A 17,624-nucleotide genomic window follows, 5' to 3' on the forward strand; every position below is an offset into this window, starting at 1 on the left:
GGTCACATCCTCAAATGACAGAGGCTCGTGTATTTCCTGTCCTGATGGTAATGCAAATGACATTTAAGTAAGTGAAACTGTGGGTCATGTGTTCCTCTGAATTTTAAGAACAGCATCAACAGCAAATCACATGAAGCCTATATAATTGCATGTGTTCTTTGTTTATTGATTTTTATGTTAGGCATACAATAACATATGGTGAAAGGGGGGTTATATTACCATTTTCTTGTTTACTTACCCTGAGGTCTGTTACCAGTACAGATTTTCTTTATAGATACATTTTTCTGAGCTGTTTGTATAAATATACTTCACAACACTGTAAAAAACACATCCATTTTGGGTTTTTCTTTGAGGCTTCTTTTCTTTGAGGTATTTGCTGGTTGTAAATATCAGGGGAAACACTCAAAATCAATTATATTCCATTGCAAGACATAAAAGGACAAAAGATATTTTAGTATGATTTGAGGATGCAGTGATTTTCTTTAGCATGGTGTAAGGCCACTTTTGATCCAGTCATGTATAAATTCAGACTCAAATTCCATCACTCATTTCTATGTACTCCTTGGTCCAACCATACTGAACTACTATTAAGTTATTATTTGTCATACTTTGCTAAGCACTGCTAGGTACTGTGTTAAGCACCTTCCACCTACATAATAAGAAACTTAACAACAACTCTATGACAGATGTATTGTTAAATAACCCTCATCTCACTGGAGAAGAAACGGAAACTTAGACAAAGTCAGGCAAGGCTGTAGTATCACTGTCAGTAGCAGATGCGAGGATTCCTATCACCACATGATCCCAAGCCTACGCTCTTCTACTCGGTGCTATATATACAGCCTCCTAATCGCTTCTCATAAACCACCATGCTATTTAATACCCTCATGTCTTTATGTCCTCAACGTCCATTGCTGGAAATGTCCTTATTCTTTTCCATCAGAAAAATTCCTGTACATCCTTCCACTGAAGTCACAGATCAAGCCTCCAGTCTCCACCATGATACTTAACATAGGGAACTGTAATTGCTTGTTTTCTAACAGGATTTTCCTCTGGGTGTGAGTTCCTTGAGAATAGAGATCATATATTATACATCTTTGATCCTGCAGTCTATCACAGAGCTTAGCTCTAGAAAAGGAACATAGAATAAACACTCACAAAAACACTGCATCATTATGTATCTCTCTGACACTAAACTCTACTGTGTAAAGAATGGCTGCTATACTTGGTAAGCAAAATAGTTTCTTGTTAGCTCATTGAGCACATAATAAAATCCCGCAAATGTTAAATGCGTTCTTTTTGTTTCTTCTTTTCTTTTCCTTTTCTTTTTTTTTTTAAATTTTAGGTGTAAACAATGTAATTCAACCCTTACTGAATCTATAGTGTGGTAGAGATTTAAGAGCAGTTTTTCTAAGATATCAAACTGGTCCCTACCAAGGGCAGAAAACGCGGTGGGGTGGGGATGGTGGTGTGCTGAATTGGGCAATTGGGATTGCCATGTATACACTGATGTGAATAAAATTGATGACTGATTTAAAAAAACGAAACAAAACTGGCCCCTGTTGGGAAGAGGGCCTTCAAAGGGCAGAGAGCTGCATGCCCTAACTGCTTTCTCTCTTTTTTGCTTCCTCTCCAACTTCTTACCCTATAAATCTCCTAAGACCCTGCCTTCATCTTGGGTTGGCAGTAAATCACTACTTGATCCTGTTCTGCTCTGGAAAGAGTGACAGGGGAGCAGTACTCATGGGGCTTCAGGTCCTGAGGATGAGGCCTGGAGGAACAGGAACCTCCATGGTGATCAGGGCTCCAGATGCCGTATCGAAAATAAAATTATACCGCTCACACGTTACTGTCCTGTTAACATAATTTTTGTAAATTATGTTAAAAGGGTGTCCATATCTAGCCAAGATCTTATACGGGATTGCCTTTTGTATTAGAGTTTATGTATGCCAGGCTCCAGAATGTGGGGATAGGAGACAAGAAATAAAATCCCTATACCCTCACAAAATATTAATACTTATTCTACTAGGTCTCCTCCTCTAAAGATTGACAAAGCTGGCTAATCATTAGAATCACCTGAGAAGCCTTCTTAATTCTAATTCAGAAGGTATATATTGGTGTTATGAAAAATTTATTTTTTAAATAAAGCTTCCCAATATTCTGGTAATTTTATAGGTTTGGGAAGTATTGTCATAAATCCTAAGAGTAACCAAATTATTCTTAGTGTTAACCACTTCTATCCCTCTATATTAAAACATACTCATTCCATTATTTATTACAAGACTCCATGTCTCTTGCATTATGTCGGTAATAAGGATACAATTTCAGGTGACAAAAGAAGAATTGAAGAGGATAAAGCTGTCACAGTCTTGGAATGTTGAAGAGATTACAATCAGTCAACAAGTATTTACTGAGTCTCAGTAAGACTATTAAATCATGGTAAGTGCTATGACAGGAGTATAATTGAGGTTTGTGGGATACACACAGGATGGGGTGTTAAATTATAGCTGGAGGGATTAGGCAGAGTCTGATGAAGGCAGTAATTTTGAGTTGGACATTTAAAATGAAGACCAGTTCTTGGAAGGTCATGAATGCTATGGTAGGGACTTCAGATTTGATATGTAGGCAATAAGTAGCTTTTGAAAGATCAAGCAGGTAATTTGACAAGATGTGTATTTCAGAAAGATTTGTCTAGCGACACGCAGTGTCCATAAAGAGAATCAAGACTGGAAACAGAGAGACTGTTAGGAGATTATTAAAATTATTTGGTAGTAATAAGAATGGACAGCAGATGTTAATGAAAGGCAGTCTTTTTTTTTTTTTTCCCCACAAATGCAATCTGTGAGCTAGCAGAAAAATGGTAAGAATGATTTCTAGATTTTCTGGAAGGAGCAACTCGGTGATGATGATGACATTGACACTGAGCATGGAGGAGCAAATTTAGAGAGCAATTTCATGTTCAGGTTTGAGAATTTTAAGAGGATCTGTCTGGTAGATATATAGATTTTGGAAACAGAGTCATTAGTACTGTACCACTTCCAGACACCGAAATGTAATCTCTTTATAGTTTTTCTTGTGATCTCTGTTCTCTATCAATAATCTAGCAATTTACTAATCAAATTAGTAAATAATTTCAGTTATAGTTTTGAAATATTTGATGTTGTGAAGTAATTTACCTTTTCATTTTCAGCACAATCCCTGGCTTACAACTGGTTGAATGCATGAATGTATACTATAATTTTCAATCAACAGTTCAAGGAATCAAGACATACAGACATAAATGTTAAATACCAGATGAAAAGGGGAAATCACGACACACTAGAAAAGATATGCCTTCACAAAGGAGATGATATTTAGCCAGGCTTTGAAGAATGGGTAGGTTCTGAATGAGTATGCTGAAGCAGAAAAAATACTAAAGCTTGGGAACTTGATATGAGAGCAACATTTTCACATGCATTTATTATCTTAAACTCAGTGATGGTCCAGTTAATAGCCTTCAGGTTTAAAAAAGAAATATCTGATTAAATGTTGTTTCTCTGTATGGTTAGGAGTCATCAATCTAGACTGAAAACATTGTATCTGTTTTAGATTTAAAATGACTTTTGGGCTCCCGACTTACATCCAATAGAAGATTCAGTGTATGTGTTATTTCATTAGAAGGAAAAGGAATAAGGAAAAAAAAAGCAAAAAATACTGTAAGTAGGCATAGTATGGAGAATTGTATGACTGGTAGATGCTAGTGTCTACAAAAGTAGACATTTCATTGGTAAAACTCTTTGCAGAATAAAAAGAAGATTGAACCAGATAAATTCATAGAAGATCCTCCTTTGACATTTGCTTGGAAGTAGGTATTGTGAAATTTCAGTGCCTTATGGGTGTAAGACACTTAATAAGATTAAGCATTGTCTATACAATCAATAGACATAACTTCTATGTCAACAATGAAAATATAAATATAAATATGGCATAGAAAAGCAGCAGATAGTGAAAACAGAAGTCTATGAGTTGTATATCTGAGTAAAAATATAAAATGAATTAAACAAGGGAGATCACTGATATGTCTGTTGGCAGAACTTTTTATACTTTTATCCCAACTTTAAAACACTCTCATTTTAAAATAAGACACAAATAAAAAAATAAAAGACACACACATACATTATTAAAAAACACTTTCTTATAGTCTTTAAATGTGAGCTTCAGTTAATATCAAATTATCATTACTTATATTTTATGTAGTACCTTTTCTGAGAACAAGCTTCCTTTGCACATGTAATTTATACATCACTCAAAGAGAATTCTAGGCTTTTTAATAATAATTTCTGCTGCTCTTGGTGATATAGCAAACATTGAATTCTTAATGAAGACCTTTCTTGACTTTAATAGTTGCCATAAAAATGAGGAATACTTCAGTTACTGGAGTCCCACTTCTAAGTCTTTCCTTCACAGGTATTAAAAATAAATCTGTAAGGCGATCACAACCAAAACCTTTATGTTTTTCTCTTAAAATCCTTATAGGAGCCAGTTGTGCCTAAGAGGAGCTGGAATGAGCTTCAAAGGACAGAGCACAGTTGACATGTATATAAGTATTGCCAAGACTCCCTGTGGTTTTTAAAAGAAATTGCAATGGCTGGTATTAATTCTTGACAGTTTCATTTCTAATGTCATCTGGTTGACATAAAAGAGCCACTGTAAATTTTGAAAATGCGGAGAGCAGAATGAGAAGAGAAAACCAGTGTAATCTAAGAGTGAACTCTAAGGCACCTGAAGTGTTTTTTTTTTTTTTGTTTTTTTTTAATTGAAAGGAAAAAACAACTTGGTCTACGAGAACACTGACTTTCCAAATTCCCAATTAACAGCAAATACATATTTTACATCCTTTTCTTCCCCATTGCACACAAAAATGCCGTAATGCCTTGTTAGAAGCTCTCTTATTGATGAAACATTTTATTTTGGCACGTTTGATTACAGGAAGTGATGTGCCTGACAAATTGGTTTCAGTTTCTCTGACATGCACATAGAATCCATCTCTACTTTGCTCTTAACACACTTTTTGAAAAGTCATTAAGAGTAAGTGGGGGTGGTCTGAGACACCTTCGGTTTGCAATGAATAGTCAGTGAAACAATATGGGTAGATCATTTAATATAGTTGTAATCGATGGCTGCTGTTGCCTTTCTGGCCAAGCTGTTGCACAGGAACAGATTTTTAATTAAATAAATAGCTGGGTCGGCAGGCAGGTGCGCCTGGGCAAGCAACCTGCCCAGGGATTTGGTTTGCAGCAGTTGCTTGGCAACACAACACAGCCGGTCTCCTGAACAACAGCTGCACCCTCTGTTAGCAGCTAGCAGATGCTCACACCTCAGAGAATGGCTTCAGAAATAATGATTTGCAAAGAATAGTTTGTGGAGCTCTCTAATAAATAGAAAAAAAAAAAAAGCCTGAATGATAAAGGTCAAAGATATTCCAGGCTGTTATAATGAATGTGAATTTGGATCCGCTGAAATTATCAGAAGACAGTAAAGATAAAATATTACCATATACTGTAGCTAAAAAATAAAAGAAACTTCTATTATGCATGAAGCAAAGTGAGAGGTGTTTTCATATATCAATACATTATCTCATTGAATTCTCAAAAACTTCTAAGGTAGTGTAACTATATTTCAGCAGATGAGACATTAAATTTCAGAGAATTTATATCACTTATAAATGTAAAGTTTTCACTATTATTTTAGTGTGCTAATTTAAAATTGTGTTAAAAGTAGGAACCAAAGACGGAATGTTTAACATATCACAAGAGAAAATACGTGTAAATAGTAATTGTTACTACTAGCGACTGGTGGACATGTCTGTTCATAATTACATTTCTCGTGCTGTGTCTATAGGCTCATGCTTGAATTTAATATAACCAAAAATTTCAGTAATTTGATTTGTTACAGCTAATTTAAAAATATTAAAAAAAGCAGGTCTGGAAATTCTTAATTTCTGTACTCATAAGGATGTATAATTAGTTTGTGACAAACCAGAACCTCCTACTATTTTATTCTTATCTGATTATCCCGTGCCATGAACATATGGCCCCAATTTTGATGTTTCTTTTGGTACAAATTCAGTAGAATGGAATCATTAGAGTGTTGTCTATTTGCATTTTGGTAAAATAAAGCAAATTGCTTCAACATTCATTTTAAAATGTATAATATTTATATTTTACAAGAGGCTTAAATTTTTTTTCAGGAAGTTTATGAATAAACTATTTTACAGTCCAGCATCCTATGCACATATGGGGTTTGAGGACGAAAGTACAGATATAAATTACGTAATCACACAGAAAAACCCGTCTCCTTTCACAGCAACACCCAAACGTACAATCTGCCCTTCTTTTCCCTTAACTTACAAGGGAAACGAAGGTTGAGGAATAATGAGGCAGCTCTGCTATAAAAAATATATGCAGTCAGGGCTTCCCTGGTGGCTCAGTGGTTGAGGATCCGCCTGCCAATGCAGGAGACACGGGTTCGAGCCTTGGTCTGGGAAGATCCCACATGCCGGGGAGCAACTAAACCCATGCTCCACAAGTACTGAGCCTGCGCTCTAGAGCCCGTGAGCAAAAACTACTGAGCCCACATGCCGCAACTACTGAAGCCCGCGCGCCTGGAGCCTGTGCTCCGCAACAAGAGAAGCCACCGCGGTGAGAGGCCCACGTACTGCAACGAAGACGCAAGGTAGCCATTAATTAATTAATTTAAAAATATATATATGCAGTCAAGTTTTTCATTTCTAATGTTTTTTCAGTTAACAAAGTATATTTTCTTTCAAAGCTATGTTTAAATAAAAAAACACATCTTCACAAGTAGTCTTTGATCATCCTAACATTTTTCTATGAATCTTTGGATGAAAAATATCGATTCATTTTCCCTTTTAAAGCCTTAAAAACTTAAGTTTCCAAAACAGCATTTTATGCTTTATCACATTTTTGAACAGCTACAGTTCTTTTAGAAGAAAACGAAAACAAAAACAAAAACAACAAAACTCCACCCCAACAACTGAATATATAATTTTGTGATATAGCAGTAAGATTAATTTAATGTAGAGTAACTATACTAAGTTAATCCTTATTGGGTCAACAAATAAGAAGTTGCAGATAATTGAGATAGTGTTTCTTTCCTGTTCTTTTCCAAGATACAGACAAATCTACTAAATGAGATGATACACATATAAAAAATTGGATGCCCTTAAAAGTAAATTCCTAAGGGAAGAAAAGTACTTTTTTTGAAGAGGGCAATGTTTACTGATTAGATACATTGTTGAACTCCAGGAAAAAAACCCTCCACTTTCATTTACCCTTAAGACAGACCTAAATGTTCAAAAAATTTTCAACTCATACTCAAAAAGCTCTTCACCTCATTCACTCATCAGTGTCACATATGAATTGAGGACAAGGCGTAGGAAATGTTCTCTTCAGTTGCTTGTTTGGGCTGAATTTTTAGATAAAGTAGATCATGTAGAGAATTTTTCAACATCAGAGCTGGGCACTCTAGTTTACTCAGGTAAATTTAATTTGTAAGTGGGTTAACTGTCCTCACAGTCAACCTCCTACGAGGAGATCAGTATGAATCTCTGATTTACAAAACCAACAGAAAAAGTACAGTATCATAAAGGACTTTATTATATAAGGTTTAGAAGGTCTAATATGTGGATAAGACTATCACTGCAAAACAGAAAAGTGAAAATTTGCATTTGTACAATATTATAATTTAAGGAGTTCTGTGAGTATATCCTAATACGAGGTAATGAACATACTACATCACTTCTCTGGTGTTACTGCTAAAAAGACATTGTCCAATTTAATCATAAAAAATGTAAGATACACTGAAATTGAGGGTTATTTCCAAAATAATTTGCCAGTATCCTTCAAAACTAAGGTCTTGAAATAAAAGAAAGATCGAAGAGTTATTCCAGACTTAAAAGAAGATTATGAAGAAATTATAACTAAATGCAGTGCATGATCCTTTATTAGATCCTAGACTAGAAAAAAGACATCAGTGGGGCAGCTGAGTAAGGTCTATGATTAGAAAATAGTATCGTATCAATATTAATTTCCTGGTTTCTATCATTTTACTGTGGTTTTATAAAACGTTAACATTTAAGAAATCTGGTTGAAGGGTAAACAGGAATTTTTAGACAATTTTTGCAAAATTGTTGTATGTATGACTAATTTCAAAATAAAAAAAAAAAATTTAAACTTAAAAACCATTCCTTAGCATCAAGTCATTGTTGGATACAGGTCAATACCTATTAAGAAAGAGTCATACATTAAGCTCTTTTTAACATCATTTTCTTTGTAATGGGTGACTGACGTCATTAAGGATAAAAGGAAATACATACATATACACGTAGATTAAACCAGATTCCCTGAGAGTAAAATGGGGAGTTATAAGCACTGGTACAACAGGAGTAAACAAGGACTGTTCAGAGCAAACTGGAGTGTATGGTCATCCTATTTAGAGGAGAATTTTCTGGGTTTACCGAGAAACAGACTGTAATAACAATGACTCATCCATCTTATCCATTTCTGTATTCCAACCACTTAGCACAGTGCCTTGCATATACTAAAAAGTCAGTACATGTTTACTGAACGACACAGGAGCCTGGCAAAGAAGTCAAGTTCCTATGGAAGGAAAATGGCATATTTTATCCGTTTCACAGTTTAATGTGGGACTGCCTGGCCCACTCAGTAAAGAAAGTTTGGAAGAATGTCTTTCCCACCTTATTGTTGTATTTTTAGAATTATTAACATCCTTGGTATTTATTACCACACATATGATAAAAATCCAAGACCCAATTGACCCTGTCAACTCAGGAGGAGACTCAGAAAGAAAGGAATGAGCTGCAGGGTGTTCAGTAGAAATGCTAGAAATTTCTGTGGTTAAAAAAAAAAGTTTTTTTTTTTCTTTTTGTAAGAGGAAGCATAAGCAAGGAGTCATTATTGAATAGAGAAACTGCTTTTTAGAAGGCAATCTAACTACTGAATGTGCCCGCTGGTGGTGCAAATGAGAAAAATCTTTGAACACCACTAGTTCCCAAATTCTCTCTCATGACACATAAACAACAAAAGCCTCAACAATCAATCAAACAATTCATTCAGAATCCAGTGCTGTGTCAAAAAGATGGCTAAATGCTACTTGTTACCTGTATTATCCTTCAGTAACTAAGAATATAGTTTTCTTATGTTTCCTCTTAGTTAAAAGCATATTTTAATTTATTCCTGCTGTCTTTCACAAATAATACCAACAAATGTTTGGGTTGTTTTAGACTGCATGAAGACAATGCAGTTTATTCCCCCCTGAAAGGTTGTAAGTCTCAAGCATGAATTCTATAAATAACTATTACTAATCTAAAGGAGTGGGTGCCACTTTACCCTCCCTGATTAACTTTCTCGGATTAAGGAATAATTAATAAAACTTACATATTTTTTTAAATTAATTAATTTACTTTTTAAAAAAATTTTTGGCTGTGTTGGGTCTTCGTTTCTGTGCCAGGGCTTTCTCTAGTTGTGGCAAGCGGGGGCCACTCTTCATCGCGGTGCGCGGGCCTCTCACTATCGCGGCCTCTCTTGTTGCGGAGCACAGGCTCCAGACGCGCAGGCTCAGTAGCTGTGGCTCACGGGCCTAGTTGCACCGCGGCATGTGGGATCTTCCCAGACCAGGGCTCGAACCCGTGTCCCCTGCATTGGCAGGCAGATTCTCAACCACTGCACCACCAGGGAAGCCAAAACTTACATATTCTTGATAACTTTAAATAATGAGAATGTGGAAAGATATTGTTTTCTATTGTCACCGCTTTAATAACTTTATGTTCTTCTAAGTGTTGAAATTTATTTACTTAAAATACAAAATGATTTATGGAAAGTCTGGGTGAGGATAGCAGGGTATCATTAGCCTGTGGTGAGCTAAGTAAAACCTTTACAAGAATTTTTAAATTTTATTTTGGAAAAGTACCTTATTTAAAAACACACAATAGGGCTTCCCTGGTGGCGCAGTGGTTGAGAGTCTGCCTGCCAATGCAGGGGACACATGTTCGAGCCCTGGCCTGGGAAGATCCCACATGCCGCGGAGCAACTGGGCCCGTGAGCCACGGCTACTGAGCCTGTGCGTCTGGAGCCTGTGCTCTGCAACAAGAGAGGCCGCGATAGTGAGAGGCCAGCGCACCGCGATGAGGAGTGGCCCCCGCTCGCCGCAACTGGAGAAGGCCCTCGCACAGAAACGAAGACCCAAACAGCCAAAAATTAAAAATAATAATGATAAATAAATAAATAAAATTTAAAAAAACACACAATAAAATAAACTAAAATATCTAGACACTAGAATTATATTTATCTGAACTATGAACATAGTTGCTGATCAAATATTCTTATTTTAAAAAGCTTCACGATATTTTTATACTTCAGGAAAATGGCTTCTCATTTCCCCCGAGGAAAGAGAAATTAGAAAACAAGCTTAAGTATTTATTCTCTATCTTGAACATGCAGATTTCTGAATGACATTGAACAGGAATGGTAATATTTAAAGACATTCTGGAAGTTGGAGCAGAGGAAGGATTAGAGAGTGTTAATTATGCTACACAAATAGTCCAAGATATGAGGGACATTAATTCATCAGAAGCAATGCAACTGAAAATTTTTTAAAGCAAAATATTTTCTCCATTATTTTTAAGATGTCTTCACAACTTGACTCCTCTCTTATATCCATATATTTCTCAAAAAGTGTAATATATCTGTGACCCTAAACACTACTGTCCTAGATAGTAGTTGGGGAATTGAGCATGGTAACAAGGGAGTAGAAAATGGAAAGAAGAGTTAGACATTATTTCTTCCTTCATTTTAGAGTCCAGACACAAAGGAGAAATCCAAGTGCTTCGGATCCACTTCCCACATTAGGTATAGTCATAGTTTCATGAGCCAGAGTCCCCCTGCTAGTCTTAGCAAATATCATCTATAACTTAAATGTATATCATAATGGATTGTCTTTATAAACCTTTAAAAGCATTAATTGTTCCCTAGTGAGCATAATATAGAAGCCAGTGAGGCTGTAGAGCAAGTTCCCTTTTAGGCACCCAGAACCTGGGACAAGATAATTGGTCTTTTCCGTGAACAGGTGGTTTTTTACATAAATTGCACATTACAATCACCTATAAAGCTTTCAGAAAACACTGATGTCCAGGCCCCAGTCCAGACCAATTAAATCAGAATCTCTGGGCTGGAACCTGGGAAATAGTATTGAATATTTTAAAATTTTTAAAAATTCCCCAGATGCTCGTGTTAAGCTCGGGTTGATAAACACTGATGTAAATGCTTTAGTAAGGATTAGGCCCTCTTAGTGGTGGATTCCTGGCTCTCCCCTTGACCCCAACCCCCAGGTGTACGATCTTGGCCTAGTGTCCTCATCTATAAAATGAGGAAGAGCAAAGAGTAACTACCTCATGGGATTATTGAACTAAGTAAACGGGTTAATATTTGTAAAGTAGGACAGTAGTCATGACTATGTAAATTTCTATTAAATGTGAAAAATAAATCGGGCTTTGGAGGTAAAAGGGAAGAAATTCTAGGAGAGCAAGAGAGTCAGTGTAGCAGCCTGAAGTTCTCAGAGATTTCACTGCAGTTGGAACATCATTAAAGGGTTAGCTTGGGCTTGTTCAAGAAATCCAATCAAACAGATAGAAATGGGAATATTTTGATGCTTTATTTAGTTGTAGATGACTAACAAAAACTGACTAAAAAGTACTGATGCACGTAATTGAAAAGACCAGTTGGCTCAAATGAGGTGATGAAGATTTGGGAACACTTTCTCCTGTCTTGACCTTACTTTCCTTTCCAGGCTGTATTCTAAGGCATGCCACTCCCCTTTACAGCAAGAGTTCCATCTTACATGCATTTCACTCAGTGGCTCAGGAAAAGACAGACCTTCCTTCCCCCACAGGTCCAGGCAAAGTCCCAAGACTGAGTTTCATTGGCTCTGGTTTGCCCTGCTCAGAATGTTGTTAATGTGTCTTTGTTTTCCTGACATCAGAGCCTCATGGTTTGACTAATGATAAATAATCACTGAGTCCAGGGGAATTTGAGGCCCAAATTAATTCAACTTAAATCATATGCTCATTTTGGGATCCAGAGTTGGAATTAACCCTACACAAACCAGAGAGGTAGAGTGAGGGATTAACAATCCCTTACAGAAAAATAGGCTGCTGCAACCAAAAAAGGGAAAATGGATTCAGGGCAGGCTAGCAAGAATAGGTTTCACCATGATTAAGGTGTAATAATTCTATGTCCCCTGGAGACCTCTTTAGTGGGCTTCTATGTTCAGCTGGATTTGAAATGTATGGGTTGGTGTGTTTAGAGACCCTGGAAGGATCTTCTCTCACTGTCCAAAGTCTTCCTGCTTTCTAATTCCTGACATTAACATGCAAAATAACCCTGGGCTAGAGAACACACTTAACTCAAATTAAAATATAATTGCCTCCCATCCTCTCTGAAGGAAAAAAAAAGGTCTTGATGGGAGGAGAGGAGAGAAGCCCAGGAACAAGAAAACAGGTGCGGAAAGGTGAAGCCTTGGACACTCTGGGCAAACAGCCTACTTCCCATGGCTGCCAAGACTGGCCGTGTCCCTTGCCACACCTCTAAAAAACTAGATTCTCAGCACATTACATTCTGGCATTTTCAAGCACTAAATGTAGTTCACAATTTCACAATCTGCCTAAAGTACCTTTGGTTCAAAATCAGTTCTTTGGGAGCTTCCCTGGTGGTGCAGTAGTTAGGAATCCACCTGCCAATGCAGGGGACATGGGTTCGAGCCCTGGTCCGGGAAGATGCCACATGCTGCGAAGCAAATGAGCCCATGCACCACAACTACTGAGCCTGAGCTCTAGAAACCCGTGCGCCTAGAGCCTGAGCTCCGCGACAAGAGAAGCCACCTCAATGAGAAGCCTGCGCACCTCAACGAAGAGTAGCCCCCGTTGGCTGCAACTAGAGAAAGCCTGCGCACAGCAAGCAACAAAGACCCAGTGCAGTCATAAATAAATAAATAAATTTATTTTTAAAAATATCAGTTCTTTGGGTGGTTATAGATGGGATGGATTGTGGATGCCAAAACAATCCCTCAATTCAGTAAAGGACTTGATTGTTTGACATTATGTGGATCAAATACTGTGGTTATTGAGTAATTTCTTTCACATTTCAAGATGTTGTTGCAACATCATGCAGACAAGACAGTTTTAGTTCAAGCAACTGCCAGAAATGTTACTGTACACCTTAAGAGTTAAATACTTTTACCTTGGAAAACTGGCCATTTGAGGACTATGAAAGATTTTGCTTCCCTTTCCACATACCCACTTTGGGGTGTTGTGTCTGCTTCCCTTTTTATTTGGCTTGCCCCCTTTTGTCCTCCATCTTTATTTACTCCTGGTTAACGAGTGTCTACTAAGTGATTACCATACATACACACAGTCCTCCACGCAGAGTCATAAAGTGGTTTTAAAAAAATAATCAGTGTCTTTATGACCTCTGAGGTGAATGTGTTTAAATCTCTGTCTTTAAATTCGGTTTCCATTTTTTCTATGAGTCTAGACTGTTGATTTTATCCTCCCATTTCTCTAACTTCTGCTTCTATTTCCTCACTTTGCTGTCTAGAAATATAGGGAGGTGTCTTTGCTTCCATGACATCAGAGTCTTTGGGTTTCCCCTAACTCCTTTCTGTTGGCTCCTTCTCCATCCTCCTCACCTCTTACATGTAAGTGTTCTTTTGATCAAATTTCTGTAGCTTTCTAAGCTGGGTTAACTGTCCCTTCTATGTGTTCCCATAATACCCCTATCAAAGAACGAATCACACTGCACTGAAGCGAGTTGTTTGCATATGGGTACCCTTACCGAACTTAAACTTGAGAAAAGAAACTGCATACTAATCACTGTTTGAGCTCTACTACCCAGCCCACTGTGTACAACTGAAAATAACCTCTTTGCCCCTGATAAAATATATCCAAGATACTTTGCCTGAAGGAATCGCGTAACAGGGAGCTTCAGGCCACTCCAGGCACACATTATGGTAAAGTTAGATCTGATGCTGTATGGCAAGCTGTTCCCCAACCTAGAAAATGATGGTGTTCTTCTTCTCTAGATCTATGGAATCAGAATCGTCCATCACCAGATAGTTGTGATGACTTGCAAACCAAGTCAGGTATATACTTATACCTAAGTCAGAGTTAGGATAGCCCCTTTTGTCACATTTAAAAGAAAGTTAAATCTCAACACAGAAGGGTTGTGATACTAAGAGAAAAACTATAGATCAGGGGTTTTATGAATGTGCATGAATAGTGATAATTATTAAACCATTTCAGTAAAAAAAGAAGATTCCGTGCATCTTTTAAGAAGTACATATTCACCTGACCAACAAACTTACTTCCAGAAATTTGAATGCCAATGACAGTAATAAAATATGGAGAAAACAGTGACGCTGGAAGGGAGTACTGCTGAAACGGTATTCATGGATAGTCAAGAGGGGATGGGATCTTGCCCAAGCAGATGGCTTGCAGCAGCTGAGAGCACAGAGAGTCTCTCCATGTGACAGGAGACAGGGTACACTCTGGGCAGAGACACAGGTGAGATTGCCTAAATCCTTTTCTATTTCTGTTTTCATATTGAAATAAGTAGCAGATCATTAGCTGAGAGCGAGGAGGTGCTTGAAATTTGAAGAGAATTCTGCAAGTATGATAAAGAATTTTCTAACAGAGCGGGAGAACAGCGAATGACTTCCACCTTGCTAAATCCACTGGTCAATTCTCAGGTGTGTAATTTGAGTGACAGACAACATTTGACATGGTTTATCACTCCTTTCCTCTTAAGATACTTTCTTCACATACTTTCCTGATTCTCTTCCAACTTCCTGACCACTCATCTCAGCCTCCTTTGCTAGCCCTGCAAGCATCTCTATAAACTCTATGAAGTGCCCTGCAGCTCAGACCCTGAAAATCTTTTTTCTACCTACGCTCCCTAGAGGATCTTATCCATTCTTCTGACTTGAAAACCATCTATGAGCAGGTGGCTCTCTAATTTATATCTCCAGCCCAGACTTCTCCAGGTTAATACATGCAATTGCCTACTTCAGGTAGAATATATGCAATTGAACTATTTACTGAACTCCAGGTTAACATATGCAATTGCCTACTTCATGTCTCCAGTTGGAATTGTGCCCTACCTCTCTAGCTTAACGTGTTCAAGATGGAATCACTGACATACCTCCACCCGCTACTAAACTGCTCCTCCCTTATTCTTTCCAATCTTAGTAGCTGGCAGCTGCAGTCTTCTGATTATCCATACACAAAACTTGGAGTCGCACTTGACTGGTCTCTTTCAGCTCATCTCAATTCCAATTCACCAATAAATCTTTTTGTTTATAATTTCAAAATATATCCAGACATCCAAATACATCACATTTCCCCCAATCCTACTGCCACCACTCTGATCTAAACTACCATCATCTTAGCTTTCTAATTAGCTACCTTTTTTTAGTTTACTCTTTCTCTTCATCCATCTACAGCAGTTACATTACCCACCTCAATACTCCTAGAATACACTAGGCATGTTCCCAATTTAGGGCTTTTGTACTTACTATTTTCTCTGCCTTTAAAACTGTTCTACTGTTCTCTTTGTTAGCCATATGGCCTACTCCCTCACTCTCTTCAAGTCTTTAAAGATGTATAGAAAAAAGTATTCAAGAATGTATACCAAAATGTTACCTTTACAGTTTATAGAATACACACACACGTTTAACTAGTTCTCGCCACATGATGGAATTTAAGGTGACTTTTAATCCTCTATTTGTTTTTTGTTGTTGTTAATTTTTGAATTTTATTTTACTTATTTTTTTTATACAGCAGGGTCTTATTAGTCATCAATTTTATACACATCAGTGTATATATGTCAATCCCAATAGCACAATTCAGCACACCACCATCCACACCCCACCGCCGCTTTCCCCCCTTGGTGTCCATACGTTTGTTCTCTACATCTCTCAACTTCTGCCCTGCAAACCGATTCATCTGTCACATTTTTCTAGGTTCCACATACATGCGTTAATATACGATATTTGTTTTTCTCTTTCTGACTTACTTCACTCTGTATGGCAGTCTTTAGATCCATCCACGTCTCAACAAATGACTCAATTTCGTTCCTTTTTATGGCTGAGTAATATTCCATTGTATATATGTACCACATCTTCTTTATCCATTCCTCTGTCGATGGGCATTTAGGTTGCTTCCATGACCTGGCTATTGTAAATAGTGCTGCAATGAACATTTGGGTGCATGTGTCTTTTTGAATTATGGTTTTCTCTGGGTATATGCCCAGTAGTGGGATTGCTGGGTCATATGGTAATTCTATTTTTAGTTTTTTTTTTTTTTTTTAAAGAATTATTTATTTATTTATTTTTGGCTGAGTTGGGTCTTTGTTTCTGTGCGAGGGCTTTCTCTAGTTGTGGCAAGCGGGAGCCACTCTTCATTGTAGTGCGCGGGCCTCTCACTATTGCGGCCTCTCTTGTTGCGGAGCACAGGCTCCAGACGCGCAGGCTCAGTAGTTGTGGCTCACAGGCCTAGTCGCTCCACGGCATGTGGGATCCTCCCAGACCAGGGCTGAAACCCGTGTCCCCTGCACTGGCAGGCAGATTCTCAACCACTGCGCCACCAGGGAAGCCCTATTTTTAGTTTTTTAAAGAACCTCCATACTGTTCTCCATAGTGGCTGTATCAATTTACATTCCCACCAACAGTGCAAGAGGGTTCCCTTTTCTCCACACCCTCTACAGCATTTGTTGTTTGTAGATTTTCTGATGATGCCCATTCTAACTGGTGTGAGGTGATACCTCATTGTAGTTTTGATTTGCATTTCTCTAATAATTAGTGATGTTGAGCAGCTTTTCATGTGCTTCTTGGCCATCTGTATGTCTTCCTTGGAGAAATGTCTATTTAGGTCTTTTGCCCATTTTTGCATTGGATTGTTTGTTTCTTTAATATTGAGCTGAATGAGCTGTTTATATATTTTGGAGATTAATCCTTTCTCCGTTGATTCGTTTGCAAATATTTGCTCCCATGCTGAGGGTTGCCTTTTCGTCTTGTTTATGGTTTCCTTTGCTGTGCAAAAGCTTTTAAGTTTCATTAGGTCCCATTTGTTTATTTTTGTTTTTATTTCCATTACTGTAGGAGGTGGATCAAAACAGATCTTGCTGTGATTTATGTCAAAGAGTGTTCTTCCTATGTTTTCCTCTAAGAGTTTTATAGTGTCCAGTCTTACATTTAGGTCTCAAATCCATTTTGAGTTTATTTTTGTGTATGGTGTTAGGGAGTGTTCTAATTTCATTCTTTTACATGTAGCTGTCCAGTTTTCCCAGCACCACTTACTGAAGAGACTGTCTTTTCTCCATTGTATATCCTTGCCTCCTTTGTCATAGATTAGTTGACCATAGGTGTGTGGGTTTATCTCTGGGCTTTCTATCTTGTTCCATTGATCTATGTTTCTGTTTTTGTGCCAGTACCATATTGTCTTGAGTACTGTACCTTTGTAGTATAGTCTGAAGTCAGGGAGTCTGATTCCTCCA

At 37.6% G+C, this 17,624-nt stretch overlaps 1 long non-coding RNA gene across 1 annotated transcript in view; it reads left to right on the forward strand.

Moving 5' to 3' along the window:
- Positions 1-17,624, forward strand: part of LOC309666299 — a 157,711-nt gene that overhangs the window by 62,664 nt on the left and 77,423 nt on the right. The window contains exon 3 of the long non-coding RNA XR_014267023.1: positions 2,329-2,439. This is a non-coding gene — a long non-coding RNA (uncharacterized lncRNA). The remainder of the gene's footprint in view (positions 1-2,328; positions 2,440-17,624) is intronic.

This window comes from Balaenoptera physalus (genome assembly GCF_965194825.1).
Source record: "Balaenoptera physalus genome assembly, chromosome: 8".
NCBI classification, from domain to species: Eukaryota; Metazoa; Chordata; class Mammalia; order Artiodactyla; family Balaenopteridae; genus Balaenoptera; species Balaenoptera physalus.